Genomic DNA, 18952 nt, shown 5'->3' with positions numbered 1-18952 from the left:
GCCCAGCTGTTGTGGCTGAGACAGGAAGTGTCCCCACTTGTAGCAAAAAGCTAACTTTCTACATTAACTCCAATCTGGGGGCATGCTCACTCATGAAGCGTTCCTGGCACGTCAGCCAAGAACCTCTAAACTAGACTTTCAGGTTCCCACAGGTGCTCTAAGGCTGGGATTCCAGGAGGTGCTGGGACGAGACAGGTCACCAGGGGAGCCGGTGACCTCTCATGGTTAGGAGCATCACCGAAGCCTTGCTGGGGAACCTGTGAACCAGGTTACTGCCAGAAACCCCATCCCCAAATACACTCTCCGCACACAGGCTGACAGTTCGAACCATTTTTTAGTAGGAATCTCGAAACGACAAGGGGAAATACCCTAAGCATTTAGTATTCAACAGGTGAGGACACACAAGTAGCACATTTAAGAGCAGCAACTCCATCTCTGACTACATCTAAAATTACAAAATTAATAAGCTGGCTCACATTTATACACCGGCTGGAAGGTTAAAAACCTAAGAACCACAGTACAAGAAAATACACCTTAGCAAGCTGAAGAAGTTACTCAACGGTTTGCCTGTTCCATTAAAGATAAAAGGCACCGGGGCACCTGGCTGGCTGGCTCAGCTGGAAGAATGTGCAACTCCTGCTCTCAGGGTCGTGGGGCCCAGCCCCACGTTGGGCGTAGAGATTACTAAAAATAAACTTAAAAAAAAAAGATAAAAGGGGAAGGGGGGGCCTGGGTGGCTCAGTCAGTTAAGTATACAAGTCTTCATTTTGGTTTGGGTCATAATCTCACCGTTCATGAGTTCGAGCTCCACATCAGGCTCTGCGCGGACAGTGTGGAGCCTGCTTGGGATTCTCATTCTCTCTCTCTCTCTCTCTCTCTCTCTCTCTCTCTCTCTCCCCCCCCCACCCCTCCCCAACCCACTGTCTCTCTCAAAATGAATAAACTTAAATATATACATATGTAAAAGGTACCTAAACTTCTCATCAAATGTTACCCAACTGTTACGGGTTGAGAATCGTGTCTCCCCCCCCGCCCCCACCCCCCATTCTTATGTTCAAGTCCTAACCCTTATTTCCTCAGCATGTGACTATGTTTGGAGACGGGGTCTTCCAAGAAGTAACTGAGCTACCATGAAATCTTCAGGGTGGGCCTCTAGTCCAGTATGACCTGTGTCCTTACAAGAGAAAATATGGACATAGGTGCATAATGGGAAGACCGTGTGAAGAGACGGGGAAGTGATGGCCACCTGCAGGCCAAGGAGAGGGACTTCAGGAGAAACCAACCCACTGACACCTTTGCTCTCACAAGTTCAGGCCCCTGAACTGTGAGAAAATACATCTGTTGTGGTACTTTGTTATGGCAGCCTTAGCAAGTTCATACACCAATTCAAGAATCACGTAATTCAAATTATTAATATAAAAAACGCAGACAGATCTCAGATTTCTCATTAATAACCATTCTCCCTCAGCCAAGCGCTTCATTTTAGTACTTTTACTCCCTCCCGGTCTACTGAGGCTCTGCCGTGAATAATGCACAGAAAACCGTATACTGGCTGAAGGGGGGGGGGGTGGGGAATGACCTTTCCGACTCCAATTTTGCCACTTCCGTTTATGGTTAATCTAATTGACCAAGGGACCTACCTGCACATCTTTCTCCCCAAAACCCACAGAAATCAGCTTCTGCTCAACCGCCACTAAAATGCAATTAAATCTACCGACAACCATCTTAGCACTGAATTAAGAACTGTTCACAACGGAGGAAATGCTGGAAGGTTGAGTTCAAGTCCCTCTGTTTAGAGGAGGGACCACAGAGGCACCACAATCTAGGAATAAATGCTAATACAGATTCAACCCAAACATTCGGTCCTAATCCAGTGTTCCTATCCCCGCTCTCACTATACTATTAACCGAGGATAGCCTGAAATGATCAAATCTCTCTATTATCTCCAAAAGGAAACCCACTGCCCTACAGAGCCGCTGTAGCACAGAGAGACGAGGATGCAGACACTGGCTAACTGATGGAGTGTGGCCAAGGTCGGCGGGTATGTCAAAAGGCAGGTTTTTTGAACTTGGGCTACACTTGGGGTTGGGTAATTCTTCTTTGTGGGGGCTGTTCTGTGCACTGTAGGATGTTCAGCAGCATCCCTGGTGCTCTCCATCCATGAGACAGAGCTCTTCCTGGGTGTGACAACCCAAAACATCTCCAGATACTGTTAAGTTTCCCCTGGGAGGCAAAGGAGGTGCCATAGAAGAATAAAGGACAGGTGCTATTGTAGACAGGGCAGGGGTGAGGAACAGCAAAGAGCAGTTCATTGTATTTCTCCCTCTGAGGGTTGCTTTTTTGCGGTATCTACCCCCCCCCCCGACCCCCGCAAAGGAGAAGACCAGGTCATGGGGCTGAGAGTGAGGGAATCACAGACTCAAGAGTCAAGAATACTCAAAGTCTGGAACAGCTGGAGAGCAAAAGGGATCAGAGCAGGGCTGAGTCGAGCACATCGAGCAGCTCTAAAGTCTGATGGAAGACAGTCCCATAAACTCAGAGTGGCCCCATAACGGGTGACACTGCAGGTTCCACCCCCCTCCCCATGCACAAGGATCCAGGAGGAAGGTATGAAGGCTGGTTGGATGAATGCAATGGGCATCCCTAAAGGGAGGTGGACACACATACACTGTGGTTTCCCAGGCCACTGTGGTTAGCAGTGGACACAGTAACCTAGAGTTAACAGAAACTAGAAACAAGGAATCTGCTGCAGAATAAATAAAGATGAAGAAAGCCTCAGAAGAGGATCTCACTGAGAAGGAGTTCAAGATCCTACAGACAATCTAGAAGACTAAATACACTCATCCCTTTGATTTAATAATCCCAATCCAAGGAATCTTTCCTAAGGAAATAATCAGGGATATAGTGAAGCAATACTGTACCTTCATTAAACAAAACTACAACCTTAAATGACCAACCGTAGAGAAAACAAATTACAGATACCTGTATGTTCACATCCTCGAAAAATACTTTTCAACCTGAGAAAACAATCAAAATTTAATTTTAAGAAACAGAAGCTATAAAGCTATGTATAACATAGTCCGATTTTTTAATTTTACATATTTACATGTATACATTTTTATAGCTTGTGAGTTTTAATCTCCATTAAGGCAACAGCACCACCTGCCATTAAGGCAACTATGAGACTTGCAAGGGAAAAGTAAACCATAAGGCAATAATTAGAGTCCTGGAGAAGACATAACAAAAGGAGTGGTCAGAGAGGAAAGGAGAGCCAGGAGTCAAGAGAGTTAAGGGTCAAGGGCTACATAAAGGTTGAAGAAGAGGGTGCTAAGCAAACGTAGGTGTCTGGATTTGGTGAAAAGGAAGCTGTTGGTGTCTTAAGACAGATAATTCAGTTCCACAGTGTGGACAACACGCAGTTAGCAAAGGGAGTGGAAGGGATAGTAGCCTTTCCTGGTATTTCCCCACGTACTTCCTGACAAGGAAAGGCCACGGGAGGGAAGCCTGTGAATGACCAGGGGGCGGGTCTACCAGAAGTCTATCAATAGGAAACGCCGCTTCTAGTCTCACTCATATCCTTTGGGGACCTTTTGTTCCAAATTTAAATTTCGAAAACAATGTTTACAATTCATGGCAATTCTTTATTCTGCATTGCTTATGATTAAATGTACATTTTTATGGCTCCCAGCAATTCTGACATATTACCAAAAAAAGGTGTCCGGTATGGTTTACTACACTTAGAAGACTGGGATGATTTGTAAGGTGGGATCTTACGAAACACCATGAAGGGTCACAATGGATCAGTATGTTCCCATGGAAAGCAGAGGAAGTACACAGAAGGTACATTTTAAATCAACGTAACCAAAGGGAATAAGAAAAGTGTGATGGCCGATTTCATTCAAAATAAGATCTTATTATGAACACAAAATTTAAACCTCAGAGTAGGATTCCAAAGGCTTCTCAGTGCTTTTGTTTTTAGTTTTAATCTTAGCAGGACTTGCCACTGAGATCATCTTGATTTTTTTTCCCTTAAAAGCCACTGTGAATCTGCCCATGCTCTGCAGCCTTCAAAAGTCATCTTTCTAAAAACAGTATTACAATAAAATGTTCACCTTAAAATACTGGTTTAAAAGCATCATTCCAAACAATATTATAGCACTATTCCAAATAAATAATGGCCATGTACATATATAAATAAAGCCAAAGGACTAGAAGAAAAAAAAAAAAGGCAACTAATTCTCTCTCTGCTTATTTGTTTACAGGTGGATCAGTTTTATAGTTTATCTTTCCCAATGTCTAATTCTTTTAGAACCAGGAAAAAAGAATTTTAATTGCTGAGAATGTATTATCATTTATTTTAAAACAATGTGTAACCAAATGAAGAATACAAATGCTGGGGTGAAGAAAACCCAAGTTTCTCTGTTTTGTTCAAAATCAGCTACAGGAGGGGGGGGGGGAACTGGGACACTTGGAGGGGGAGGAATACATTGAACGAAACAAAGATGAGATGACACAGGAAAAAATCTTTACATAATGCAGGCAAGGTTTGGGGATTATGACACAGTCTTGAATTTCCCCATAAGGTCGTAAATCCGCCTAACTTGGACTGGCTTTTTCTCCCAATGCTACAAAAGGAGACAATGTATAATTTACATATTTCACGGGTCAATACAACCGAGTCACTAGTGACTTTATCGCAACATCTGAAAAGAAAATTATCTCCTTAAGAAGGGGAAAGGTATCTTGGATCTTAGTTATAACTATCAGTCAGTAAACATTATACGGTGAATCTCTACTCCGCTCAAGGCACTAGCCAACACCCAATGACTGATTGGTATCCTCAAGCATTTATAACCCGACAGCTTAGAGACAGTTCCCTGACTCATGAAATGGCTGTGGTTCCGAACATTCATTATTTGAGAGCAGTTACTCAGGATCCTGAACATTTTCACATTGAAGAAATGCCTCAACCTTCACAATCCTGTCCGGTCCCTTTGGCTGCAGAGAGCACCTAAATGCCACGGCCACCCGAAGTCCTACCCAGCCAGCACTTGACCCTCAAGTTCTCACTTGCCATCATCTTCACGTCTTCACCTGGAGGTTGACAAGAGCTGACTCCAGCTTCTGAGTCTGCCTCTGCACCTGTTCCCCATCTCAGTGGCCACAAGCCAGCTGGCTGTTCGAGCCATAATTTTCCTCAATGCGACTCTTCTCTTTATCCCTCACACATCCAGCCCATGAATACACATTCTCTACTAAAGGCAAGTAAAAGGAAAACACCAAAATATTAAGAATGATGTTCTTTCTCTGGCTGGTAGCTTTTGCCTTCTAATTTTTCACAATTGTTTTTCAGATTTAGAAAACTGTGTGTGTACAAGCTTTCACAAATAGAGGGGAAATCTCATTTTTAACATAAAGATATAATGCAATGCATACTTATTAGCTTTCTAAGACACCCCAGGAAAGACATATTCAAAACCACAATGTTAAAATTGAAAGCTTCCATACAAAATACACAATGAATCAAATGAGACAAACCCTATTTCCAAGAACTCTTACAAAGCCGTGAGAAATTACCAACCGAAAGGAAAATGGACAAAGGATACACATTAGCACTTGTAAAAGAAGCAAAACAAACATACGAAGAGATACTCAACCTCACGGATTGAAGACGTGAAATGAGACACTTTTACCTTCCTAAGAGCCAAGACTAAAGGACGGATGAAACAGAGTACTACTGAGGGCGCCAACGATTGGTGCCAGCGGGAACCAGTGTAATATCTAGGAGGGTAATTCCCCGGTATCTCTGAACATCATTTAAGTGATGTCCTTTCGGGGCGCCTGGGTGGCTCAGTCGGTTAAGCGTCCGACTTCAGCTCAGGTCACGATCTCACGGTCCGTGAGTTCGAGCCCCGCGTCGGGCTCTGGGCTGATGGCTCAGAGCCTGGAGCCTGCTTCCGATTCTGTGTCTCCCTCTCTGTCTGCCCCTCCCCCGTTCATGCTCTGTCTCTCTCTGTCTCAAAAATAAATAAACATTACAAAAAAAAATTAAAAAAAAAAAAGTGATGTCCTTTCATCCAGGAAGTCAAATGTGGCCATTTAACTACAGAAACACCAACACATAGATACAAACACCGGAGGAGTTTTTAAAACACGGTGTCCAAATGGTGTCAGAAGGCATCCCGACCTAACAACTGGGAAGAAAAACCATGTCGCAATCTGGTTTATCTGGTTCAAAAACCATTTCTGAAAACAGCAACGGACTTTCATGGAACTCTTGCTATACGACAGGCGCTGTTCTAAAGTCTGGAGACCATCACTTACTTTGCTCCCCACTCTGCCCCTTGGAGACAGGTACTATGATTTATTATCCCTGCTCTGCAGGTAAGAAACCTAAGGCTGAGAGATAACAGAAGTTTATATTTAGATGCCCCCTGAGCGCACCTTTCCACCATGCTTCTTCCAAACAGACCGAATATCACATCCTTACGGGTCCTAGGGGAGTAGGAAAGATGCATCACTTGAACAGAAATGGGGTGGGTTGGATGGGCAGAGCCCATCACTGTATGTATGGGTGGAGGTGTTCTCCGGGTGCCAGAAAGGCCCCAGTCAAGTGATGGAAGGGGCTGGAGAGACCCGGGGGGCAGCAATCGGGATGACCAATCAGGACGCCTCATTTCCCCTGCAGGTAAAGGCAGCAGCACTCCTGAGACTAGAAGAAATCCAAGTAGAAGATGACCAGGACGAACACACAGTAGTCAACCTGACAAACAGTAGTGACAGGCCACTCTGATGAGAAAGGAGCAAACAGGAGTCCCAAGGACAAAGGCCGGCAGACAACAAAGAATCCCCCAAAGGTGAAAAAAAACCTGCCCTGTGAAAGAGGGCACACGTACGCAAAAGGAGCAGGCGGTGCTGGAAGTGGAAGAATTATAAATATGCGCAGGTAATATTCTCATCAAATCCGAGAGCGTATCCGGTGTCAAAACCACCCTAGACGGGTAAGGAGAAAGAAAAAGATCTAAAGAAGCAACCGGGATTTTTAACTTAAAGCAAAGCACTATGCAGGTTCCTCCCTCGGGGGGACAAAACGGAATGTGGTGGACACTTAACCAAGGGTGGGTTTTTACACGTGAGCCGGCATGGAAATCCCTTCTCTCCCCACCCCTCCCGCCACCCTTATCAACCTCCACTCCCCTCTCTTAACTCGGACAACCAGGGTCTTCGCCTGCTTCTCTGTGCTCCCCCAGTCATACATTGGGGCAAACATACAGAGACCTGGTCATCACATCACAACTGGGTATTACATACTTTCTGAACCTTCTTCACCAATTTCTCATAGGAACGCCTCCTCCCCCCATCAAAAGCCAACAGTCATAGAGCTCCAAGTCTTTTCTGCTTAGTGGCTGCATACTGAGCCATGGGGTACAAATGTCCCAGAAGCCAGCCGCTTTTCAAGTGAGGAACATTTGTATTTTCAGTATTTTGCCGCTACAATGGTACAATGAACATCCTTATACATACGACTTTGTGTACACTTTTATTTCTAGGAGACAGACATCTGGGAAAGAGGCTTAGAAAGGTATATTAATTGTTAGCTTAATATGCATTGCCAGTCTGCTTTCCAAATAAAGCAGGGTAATTCACATCTCCTTGCTAGCAACAAGTGTTAGTCTCCTCTATTTTTACCCATCTCATGGGTTTAAAGGAATGGCTCATTGTTGTTTTAATCTGCATTTCCCTAGCAAATGCGCGTTACTTTTCAAAGGTTTGCTTTCTATGAATTGCATGTTCTTGGTCCATTTTTCCTGAGTTATGCTTTTCTTACCAATTTGGAAGTTACTGGTATTATAGACAATGACCCCTTTTTTGCCATACATATGATGAATATCCCTCCCCCATGCGTCAGGCTTGAGAATGTCAAATCGAGCTTAAGAAGTTCTCTCTCGCCCCAAGACTATGTACGTGGATTCTTAAATTGTCTTCTAAATTTGAACTGCTTGTAAATTTTTTAAGATTCTGGTATTTCTGATTATAGTTAAGATAGAGATCTACGTACCTTGCCACCCTAAAGAGTGCATCAGTATACTAACATTACCCACTAAATAATATATTCTTTTCTCAACATTATTACATATTAAGTTCTCCTACTTAATGGAACATAGCCTTGGATTCCCTATTCTGTTCCATTGAACTATTTATGTAATTCTTTATCAATACCACACTGATTTGGTCACAAAGGCCTTCTCAGTACATCACGGTCACTTCTAAGTCAAGTTTACCCTCACTGGTTTTCCTTGCTACATCTGTCTGAGCTCTTCTCAAGTCTTAGGCATTTATTCTTCTACATCAATTTCAAGATTATTTCATTCAGTTCAAAAAGAAAAAGGAAAAAAAAAACCCCACTGCTTTGGAAATTCTCAGTGGAATTGCAATAAATGTACTAATTTTGGAATACTAGGTATATATATGTTACATATTTTTATTTCATAGTCTTCACTAAAAAGGATACAAGTCCCATGCTTGTTCACTGTTTTCCTAGGTCATTTGCTGCTGTTGAAAAAGGGAATATGTAAACTTCCATTTCTAGGTGCTCCTTTTCAAAACAGAAATGATCATTTCTAGATTTTTTTTTTTATCCAGCTACCTTGACAATTTTTCCTATTGATTTTATGTGTATACATATACATTTCTTTAACCTAGAGATTTCTAAATTTTCTAGACACACAAACATTTCACTGTCTTACTACATTCAGTAGAACCTCTACGACAATGATAAATAATTATAAAGGCAGACATCATTTTAAAATTCTTAATTACAATTGAAATAGTTTTAGTGTTTTGCCATTTCAGGAAAACATTTACTATTGAGGTGTTTTTGTTAATATTGTAATATATAGCCGTTTTATGTTTAAGTAATTTGTTTTTATTCCTATTTTGTTTCTTTAGATTGTGTTATATTAAAAATGGTTGCTTAACTTGATCAATATGGCTTTTAGTCTCTCTTGAGCTGGTCTTTTCTGCTTTACTATGTTGAGGTACAATAATGGATGACGGTGATCAAAGTTCCTAATAATCACCCTAGTGTCACTGGAATAAACTACTGATCATAATGCGTTAGCCTTTTGATGCACTCAAAAGTCTGTTGATGAATTATTTTGAATTTTTGCATTGACTTTTTTTAAAAAACGTTTGAGAGCGAGAGCGAGCGTGTAAGCAGGGGAGGGACAGAGAGAGCGAGGGAGAGACAGAATCCCAAGCAGATTCCACACTCAGTGCAGAGCCTGATTTGGGGCTCGATCCCACAACTGCAAGATCACGACCTGGGCTGAAATCAGCTTAACAGACTGAGCCACCCAGGGGCCCCATGCATTTATGTTCGTAGATAATATTGGTCTATACTTTTCTTCTTTAAAATTTGTCAGGTATTAAAATTATGCTGGTTTTCTAAAATGAACTACAAACCTTTTCATATTTGCTGCATCCCCTAAGAGTAGAAATAACACATTTTCTGTTTTGTAAAGGTTAGATAAGACTCAGCTGGCAAATCGTGGCACCCTGGTGACTTTTTCCAATCGTAATTGTCAATCACATATGTAATCTCTCCTATACTAATCGGCTTTGTCAAGTTTTCCATGCTTTTTGGATCAATTTTGGTCCTTTGCATTTTACTAAGAAATCAACCCTGTGTTTTTCAAATGTGTAGCCAGAGGACTACAGGTAAGCATTTCCTAGAGCCTGGTCCTTCCTCCGGATCCCTCGCTCCCGTCACCTGTGTTTGCTCTCCCTTTTTTCTCGGGGTAATGAGGCCCGTAACCAGCTACGGGATTTGTTTACCCTTCAACATTTGTTTTCTGCTTTATGAATTTTAACTTTTACCTTTGTTATTTCATCATTCCTCCTCCCCAGCTTTTTGTTTGCTTACTTGTTCTTTTTCTAAGTTCTTATGATGCATACCCCACTATTTTTCATCTGCTTTAAAATTTTTTTTTTAATGTTTATTTTTGAGAGAGAGACAGAGTGCAAGTGGGGGAGGGGCAGAGAGAGAGAGAGAAGGAGACACAGGATCCGAAGCAGGCTCCAGGCTCTGAGCGGTCAGCCCAGAGCCCGACGCAAGGCTCGAACCCACGGACCGCGGGATCGTGACCTGAGCCGAAGTCGGATGCTTAACCCACTGAGCCACCCAGACGCCCCTAATCTGCTTTAATAATGAAGGTAGCTTTCCCATTCTAGGGGATATTCCCTTTCTAGGTGATCTACACTATTTCGACTTTCTTTTAAAATAAAGAAAAACACCTGAAACGAAAACTTAAGAGCCATAATGCAAGTAAGCAATGGAACTAAGTGGGCATGCTAAGAGCAGGAGACTAGTAAACCAGCAGGACAGGAGGAAAAGTCGTCCCTATTTCATTAGTACAGGCCCGGTTTAAACAAAATTCTCTTATTGTGTTGTCAGGTTTTCACCCTGCATGTCACATTTTGGGAAAATGACTGGATTCATATACAGGTTACAAAATTACCACCAGAAAAGGGGCACCTGGGTGGCTCAGTTGGTTAAGCGTCGACTTTAAAAAAATTTTTTTAATGTTTATCCATTTCTTTGGGGGAGAGACAGACAGACACAGCATGGGTGGAAGGAGGTGCACAGAGAGAGAGAGAGAGAGACAGAGACAGAGACGAAATCCAAAGCAGGCTCCAGGCTCTGAGCTGTTAGCGCAGAGCCTGACACAGGGCTCCAATCCACGAGTCGGGAGATCATGACCTGAGCCGAAGTCGGACACCCAACCGACTGAGCCACCCTGGCGCCCCAGGCATCCGACTCTTGATCTCAGCTCAGGTCATGATTGCACAGTTCATGGGATCAAGCCCCGCATGGGGCTCTGCGTTGACAGTGTGGAGCCTGTTTGGGATTCTCTCTCCCTCTCTCTCTGCCCCTCCCTTGCTCATACTCTCCCTCCCCCTCCCTCTCAAAATAAACAAACTTAAAAATAAATTTCCACCAGAATAAACGCTGCAGTCACTGTACATTCAGCCTAATATTAAAATTTCTATCTGTGATCAGAACAGTGTTTCGAATCCAGAGCCCCACAGATACTGCACCAACAAAAATGGGCTCTTATGTCACAACAGTGAACTTACCAATCCAAGAACGTGGCCTGATGCCTTTGAGATGCATCTTTAGGTTGGGCTGATGTAAACCTTCCCAGGTAATAGAAGAACTCATCATCCAGAACCCACACCGTTTCCAGGTTCAGCAATGTATCATGTAAGCAGCAACCTCGTCTGTGTGATTGTCTCAGACAGCAAATCTTAAAAATCGATGCCAAAGGGACAGAAAGAGGGTCTGCGTATCCCAGTGTGAGTGGCTCTGACCTAATTAGAAAAGTGTCTGAGGCCAGATGCAAAACTGCTCCTGTTTCCTTAATCCCCACTACAGGGAACTCTAGAAGGCTTACAAGGTCCCAATCTGGCCTGGGGAAACTGAAAAGGACACTCAGATAAAACCACATTCATTTATGCTCTACTAATTCAGGATTATTTTTATGATCTGGAAAGGTTTGGACTCAGGTTTCCATTTTTAGACCCTATGACAACAGGCAGAGAAGGAGGCTCAACCTACTTATGGGAACAAATTTTAGAAGCTCTGACTCATGTGTAAACAACCAATGTGCTAATCACTTATCTGTTGGTTAAAGCAAAGACTTCTATTTGGGTTGCTACCCGAAGTCCTTTTTGAAACCAAAAAGAAATTAACATTCTCTGCATTTAATTATTTTCTCTTTGTTCCTGCATGTTTTCCCCAGCGAATCCTAGTAAATAAAAGGTTATTATTAAACCCCCATTAGAACAGGAACTGTTTGGTGGTAGGAACCACTTAATTGTTCCCGAAGGTCTTTCAACCAGCGAGGAAATGCATCCCTTCTCTTCAGGCGATCCGCACTGCTTCCGAGCAAGGGCCACGGTTCCACCTGATGTGAACATCCAGTTGAAGCAACCTGCACATCCTAATCGACAACCCGATGTCAGACGCTAGCACGTGTGTTGGTGCAGAAGCAAGGTCATGTGTATGACTGCACCCCGAGAACATGATTGGGAGGTGGGCCTCTTGGAATCCACTGGCTGGTTGTGCACTAGAGGGGCAACCCAAACCTTCGTAGGTTCCTACTTCCTGTCATCTGAGTCCTGGAGACAATGTCCCCGACACCTAGCATCTCCTAACTGCCTTTACCCCATTCTGCAGGGGGTGAGCTACTACGCCAAGAATTAGGAGTCATAGTTCACATTCAAGGCCCAGTACTGGCTGTAAACAAATGGTTTCCAATTCCCCAGAAAAACCCTTACCAAGGGGTATTTGGTCGGCTGTGTTCTTTCTGCATGGCACACCGCTTTTCATCTGTCAAAATTAAGTGGGATAATCTGTTTTCCAAGGTTCAATGGCAATCAGCTACGTGTTGTGCTTCAGAAATAATCTGGTTGGGCCAGATATGCTCATATTATCATCTGAAATACTTAAACTTCACTTTCTGGCAGAAATATTTCTAACCCTTCTTATTCTTAGCAAACAACTACATGCTAAGGCTCAGAGAGAAGGGGGGCGTATTTCACAGTGCAAAGGCCGGGGGGTGGGGGCAGGCCCGTTGAAGAGGCTTCTGCTTGTGTAAGGTGGGGTGGGAGGCTTGTGTGTGCACATCTCCCCCCATTCCCATCACAACACGGTGCCTGGAGGAAGGGGAGAGGTGAGGGGGGAGGTGGAGAGCGGGGAACGCAGGCGCTCCTGCTGCCAGACCTTGTGGGGTCAAGGTCACATGGACCATCTGACCTCCGCACGATCCCTCAACGCCCAGCTTCGCCAGCCACTCCGCTGTCGCCCTAGTGGTGCAGTCTGTCCCCCTGCCTCCCACCTGCTCTCTCTCTACTTCGTACTGTTTCTCCCGCAAATTTTAGCCAGGACGCCAGATCTCAATGCCGGAGTTCCTGCGTCAGGTATAGATGGATTCATCACTCCGCTGGCAGCGTGCGTCCTCCAGGGGCTGAGGGCAGTCGGTGGCGTTCCTCCTCTACCCCCGGCCAGCATAGCTCCTCCAACACAGTACAGGAGACTGGTGTTGTCCAAGTGGGAAACCTGTGTGATCGTTAAACCGACTTGGCCAAGCTCAACTGTGGCGCACTCAGGCTGGAAGTTTTGGGGGATCCTGCACTCTGTGCACAGGGAACAACTTCAGCTCTTCCGAGAACCGCCTTATTGCAGTTACAAGGAATGAAGGAAGCCTTTGTAGAGAGGTTGCTCGCTGAGCGGGGCCTCACCAGGTAAGCAGGGCTCTCTGTCTCTCTCTCTCCTTCACTCACACACACATACCCCACTGGGTGAAGAATGGCAGGGGAGGGGGGAATCAAACATATAGGCGACTTGGGCAATTCAGCTTGGGTGCAGCCAAACAGGTGAAAAGGAAGTGAAGGGAAACTGGGCTGAACCAGAATTACACTCCACCTGAATACCAGGAAAGGCGTATGGGGCCCGTTTTTTCCACAATACTGTCCTTTCCTTTCCTAATTACTAGTGATTTCCACCAGTTCTCTGTGAGTCTTCAACTAATGACTAATGAAAAGCCCTGAGATTTCACGATTCTACTTCCTACTTGTTTTCTATTCTTATTCTGTACCAATTAGCTTATTCATCGTGTTTCCCTCTCCCAAATGACAAATCCACAGGCCCTACCTACCGGCTGCCTCTCCCTCCCCCTTCCGACGAGTCAAAACAAGCCAAGCTACTTATGATTATAAAACAAACTTTCAAATATTTTTACCAAAAACATTTCTCCTAAATATAACTTCCATCATTTTGAAAAAGGCCAAATATTTTTGCCAGGTGACTACATTTATCTCTCTTTGATCTCTGTTATTCCTTTGGCCATTTGGGAACACAACAGATTATAAGGAGTATTGGCTCAGCGCTCTACTGTTCCCATTTCTACTGACCCACGATGCTTAAGTACCAGCTGGAAGGAGAGGACCATAAAACCACAGTAGTTCCCTAACAGTTCGTGAAGAGAACTAATGACCCACACAAAGTATCAGGAAACACAAATAGGGCACAATACACGAGGACACCTAAAATTGACTCTATATCACTTATCAGGTAGACCATCTTAGAAGATCTGGTGATTATCCGTCAAGTGATATTTAGTCAATTAGCTTAACTCTCAACCCAAATCTCTTGTGTTGAGGTGCTCACAGTCTAGTGGATACACATTCTGCTTGATACAATGTTGAGTTCCTCTCTTTCCCTTTTTTTTTTTTTTTTTAGAAATTTTCTTCTCTTTCTTCATTGCATTCTATCCGATTCCAGGGTTGGCCAGTTTCATTTCACCTCACCGACCATGCGATCCCTTTTGCAGTGTTCTAGCGCCTTCTTCCTCTTGCACTCCTGCATGTGGCTCTCAGAAAGATGTATAAAATTTATGAAGGCTTTTGTGTAATGAATGTCTAACACTACAAACATTGTGGAAATTCTAAAAAAAAAAACAAAACAATTTTAAAGACTATTTAAAGTCAACCACCTATGCAATACCCATATATCATGACCTGTCACCAGTCAACAAAATGTCAAATATCTGTAAAGTTCTGAGTAATTTTCATCTATCTAGATGCCTACACATTCCCTTGGCTGTAATGACCCCATGGAGCCCTGCCCAGAGGAAATGTTAAGGTTTCTATTCGACTGTAAGCATCTTGAAGTCAAGGGACTTACGCCTCTTCGTATTCCGTATAACCACCTGCCATATATACTCCAACAGCAAAATAAATGCTTACTGCAAACAAATCAATCATCCTTACCTACTTTGAAAATGTCTGAGTACATACAAAGTGAAGTTCAGGGGGGACACCATGATGAATCTGGTAGTAAAGTCAACGATGCCTTCAAACTCAAAAGAGCCTGAATTTTTATTAAAAGTCCTTCTTTGAAACTGGCTGTTTTCTACAACTGGAAACAATAGAAACAATGGCTTTTTCATAGCAGCTGATGTGAACTGCATTCCCTCAAACCAGGCTAAGATTCTCCTAGTGCAAATTTTAAAGTACTGAAAAAAAAAATTCTTTAATTAATTTTGCCCTTATAAATTACCGTGCATAGTTGTTATTTTTCACATGCAACAAGTTTTTAGGGTCTGATTCACTAGGTACCTTCTGAGACAGTCTGGCAAGACTTAATTTATTTGAGAGATCAACTACCAAATGGAGAATTTCATATAATTATATAAAAAGTAAAAGGAATCTGAAAAATGTTTTTACCAGTCATAGTTATTTTAACGTATACTAATTTGGGTATAGCTAACATAGTTTAGAAAAAAAGATCATCTGTTGCTTAGTATAAAAAGCTGCCTTTAAAAGAAAACTACTTTTCCTTGTACATTTACCAAAAGCACATATTATACAGAAATCTTTCCTCCAGGGTGCTAAACCTCAGCACTGAATCTAGATAATCACTTCCACTTTCCAAAAATTGACCTTCCAAAACTGAAATGTAGGAGAGACTGGAAACACTGAATCCAACGGTAAAGGATTTTTTTTTATTATGCTAATGATTTCCAAAGTGTAGTCACTTTAACTGCCAACCTAGTTTGTGGATAATTTAAGGAGTCATTTCCAATTAAGGTTTAAGTATGCATGGAGGCCTAATATTATCAGTTACACACACACACAACCACAGCAGCGGCAAAGAAGCTAATAATAATGGAAATAATACCAATGATGATGATGAGGGAAGTCTTACGTGGTGCTATATATTACTAGCAAGCATTTTAAGGCCTTTAACATTGGTGAGCAAGTGCATAATAAACTAAAACTAAAACTAATAATAATACCCAAATTAGCAGCAACAGAGCCATGAAATAAAAGCAAAGGTGCTTGCCCAACATGTGCCACATGACAGGAGACAAATCCAGAAGGATGAAGGCTGTGTATACGGGGGAAATGGAAGGCAGAACCAGCCAGGAACGACTTTGCCCCTGAAGAGATCAATTCCCAACCCTGTGCACAGAGAGGACGACCCGGGGCAGGGACCAGCAGACTGGAGAAGGGCACCAGGAGCGGGGAGTAGACTCTGTTTGTTGGGAAGGAGCCTGTGCTGTCCCTGGTGATAAAACACGGCTTCGTCCCCTCCTGAAGGAGGCCGTCAGACCAGCCCTCCCAAAGCAGAGCACGCGGGAGTTACCTGGAAAACCAGTGAAAAACAGACTGATTCCGTATGCCCGGGCAGGGTCAGAGAGTCTGCTCATCTAACAAGCTCCCAGCTGATGCTGCCGGTCCGTGGACCACACCTGGAGCAGCTGCCCTGGAGGGCAGCCCAGCCGATGGTGGGCAGAGAGAGAGAGAGAGTTTAACAGAAAGGCCATCACCTGCTGGGCAGGGCACAGGCCAGCTGGGCTCATGCTCTCCCCTCACTTCCTGGGTCTCCAGTCCTTCACCTGTAACACCAGGAGGAAGAGTCCATCTCTAAGGTCTCTTTCTAGCTTTACAAATTTGGGGCACGGATGGAGGCTTGTAGCCTGAAGAGCTTACACCTCCTAGGTCAGGTAGTGAAGAGGAGGGCAGAGCTTCAGGCAACGGGAGGTTACCCAACAGTTGCACTTGTCCCAGACAAGACTGGAAGAATTTACATGCTGCTGTCATCTTATCCCTTTATCCCTCGTGGAATGCCCAGACAGAAATACAAAATGATGTGTGCACAAGGCTATTTACTGAAAAACAACGGACAAGTCTGGGAATAACCCGAATGTCCATCAGTAGGGGATCGACTGAATAAATCTAATACATTCAGACCAGGGTGAATATATTAATACACGAGGAGATGTAAAAGAGATCTAAAGAGATATAAGAGATGTAAAAATACACGAGGACCTTCTCTATAGACTGGTCAAAGTTCTCTATATGCTGATACTAAGAAAATTGCAAAAACAAAAACAACACTAACAATATATAAAGTTGGTATTGCAATCATAGAGAAACATGGTCTCACTTGACTTTAAAATGTGTTTTTATTGTACATCCCTGGTGGGATCTAAGATAAAAAAGAATTGTCAAGAAATATTAAACTGTATCCAATAGTAATAAAGATAGCAAAATTTTAGGGGTGCCTGGGTAGGTTAGCATTGAAGTGTCCAAACTTCAGTTCAGGTCATGATCTCACGGTTTAAGTTCGAGCCCTAGGTCAGGCTCTGTGTGACAGCTCAGAACCTGGAGGCTGCTTTGGATTCTGTGTCTCCCTCTCTCTCTCTCTGCCCCTTCCCTGCTCATGCTCTCTCTCTCAAAAAAAAAAACAAAATAGGGGCGCCTGGGTGGCGCAGTCGGTTAAGCGTCCGACTTCAGCCAGGTCACGATCTCGCGGTCCGTGAGTTCGAGCCCCGCGTCGGGCTCTGGGCTGATGGCTCAGAGCCTGGAGCCTGTTTCTGATTCTGTGTCTCCCTCTCTCTCTGCCCCTCCCCCGTTCATGCTCTGTCTCTCTCTGTCCCAAAAAAATAAATAAAAAACGTTGAAAAAAAAAAATTAAAAACAAAACAAAACAAAACAAAACAAAAAAAAACCACCAGATACTAAAAAAAAATTTTTTTTTTAAATGGCAAAATTTTAGGAAGTGTTGAAGTTGGGTTATAGGATTTCATTATGCTCTTTGCCATCATGCAGTTTTCTCTATTTTTGTATATATTTGAATACTTTTTTAAAAATCAACTTTCCAGAAGTGCCTAGGTGGCTCAATCGGTTGAGCATCTGACTCTTGATTTCAGCTCAAGTCATGATCTTATGGTTGTGAGATCGAGCCCCACACCGGGCTCCTCACTAGGCTTGGAGCCTGCTTAAGATTCTCTCCCTCTCCCTCTGTCCCTCCCCCTGCTCACACTCTCCCTCAAAAAAAAAAAAAAAAAAAAATCAATTTTCCTGGTAACCTTTAATATTAACACACATGCACACCAAGTAAGAATGTAAGAAAGAGCACAGATGAGCAGCAAAGCCAACTTTAGGCCAAGGTGAACGTCAAGGTTCCTAATATCAAATGTACATACAAGCAGGCTAGCGGGGGGTGGGGCTGACCCCTACTACAACATAACATAGCCCACATCTGTAAGATTTTACTGTATTCAAATACATTTTATAGGATCTCATTCTGTGTTCACAACAAAATTCCCCATGACTATTCAGCACATTTAGAACTAAGGTAATTGACTCAAACTGGTTCAAACCCATGTTATCCTATCTCCAAGTCCAGTGCTTTCATACGCTGTTCCCCAGTACCCACACCGACAGAGGAGTGGGGTGAGGGCCATGGCCTAACAGCACTGCCAGCAATTTCAAGTCCAAGTTTAAAAATTCATGCTGATTTCCATTTCCTCCCAAATACATATGGGTTTAGCACTTTTAGTGATTTGTCAAATGGAATAGACCCACATGTATACTTTGTACCTTTATGAACCCTGGAAGCACAATTCCTTCTTCCAGCTTCAGAGGCATTCAATTACACCAGGCTGCACTGGGACAGTGACATCTGTCACCCGGATGCCTTTGGAGGCCCAGCAACAAAAAGGGACACGTCCCATTGTCCAAGCAGCGCATTGCTGGTAGCATTCCCAGCCGATAATATTTCAATCGGCACCTACAAATACACTTTCTGTTGATGTAACTTTTTAACCTGAAAATTCTGTCTAGTCTTTTAAATATACCACCTAGAAATGAGTCAGTGCAATGGCAGGCAATTAAAATCACATAACATGGTTTGCAATTGCTCAAGCCGACTGGGGCGCATTCTGGAAAGAGGCACTTCATGGCTATCCTGAGCAGAAACCTGCGAGGTGAACGAGGAACTGAACTTCACAACAGCCTATTTCAAGGGGGGGAAGGTGAGAGGACAGTAACATTTATGAAATGGTAAGGTTGTTTTTTTTTTTTTTAAGAACAGTTT

General features: G+C 43.3%; 1 protein-coding gene across 6 annotated transcripts in view; it reads right to left on the bottom strand.

Moving 5' to 3' along the window:
* Positions 1-18952, bottom strand: part of NEDD4L (NEDD4 like E3 ubiquitin protein ligase) — a 341323-nt gene that overhangs the window by 182370 nt on the left and 140001 nt on the right. The window lies entirely within an intron of this gene.

The sequence above is a fragment of the Prionailurus viverrinus genome, chromosome D3 (genome assembly GCF_022837055.1).
Source record: "Prionailurus viverrinus isolate Anna chromosome D3, UM_Priviv_1.0, whole genome shotgun sequence".
In the NCBI taxonomy this organism is placed as follows: Eukaryota; Metazoa; Chordata; class Mammalia; order Carnivora; family Felidae; genus Prionailurus; species Prionailurus viverrinus.
This window is presented reverse-complemented; position numbering and strand designations above follow the sequence as displayed.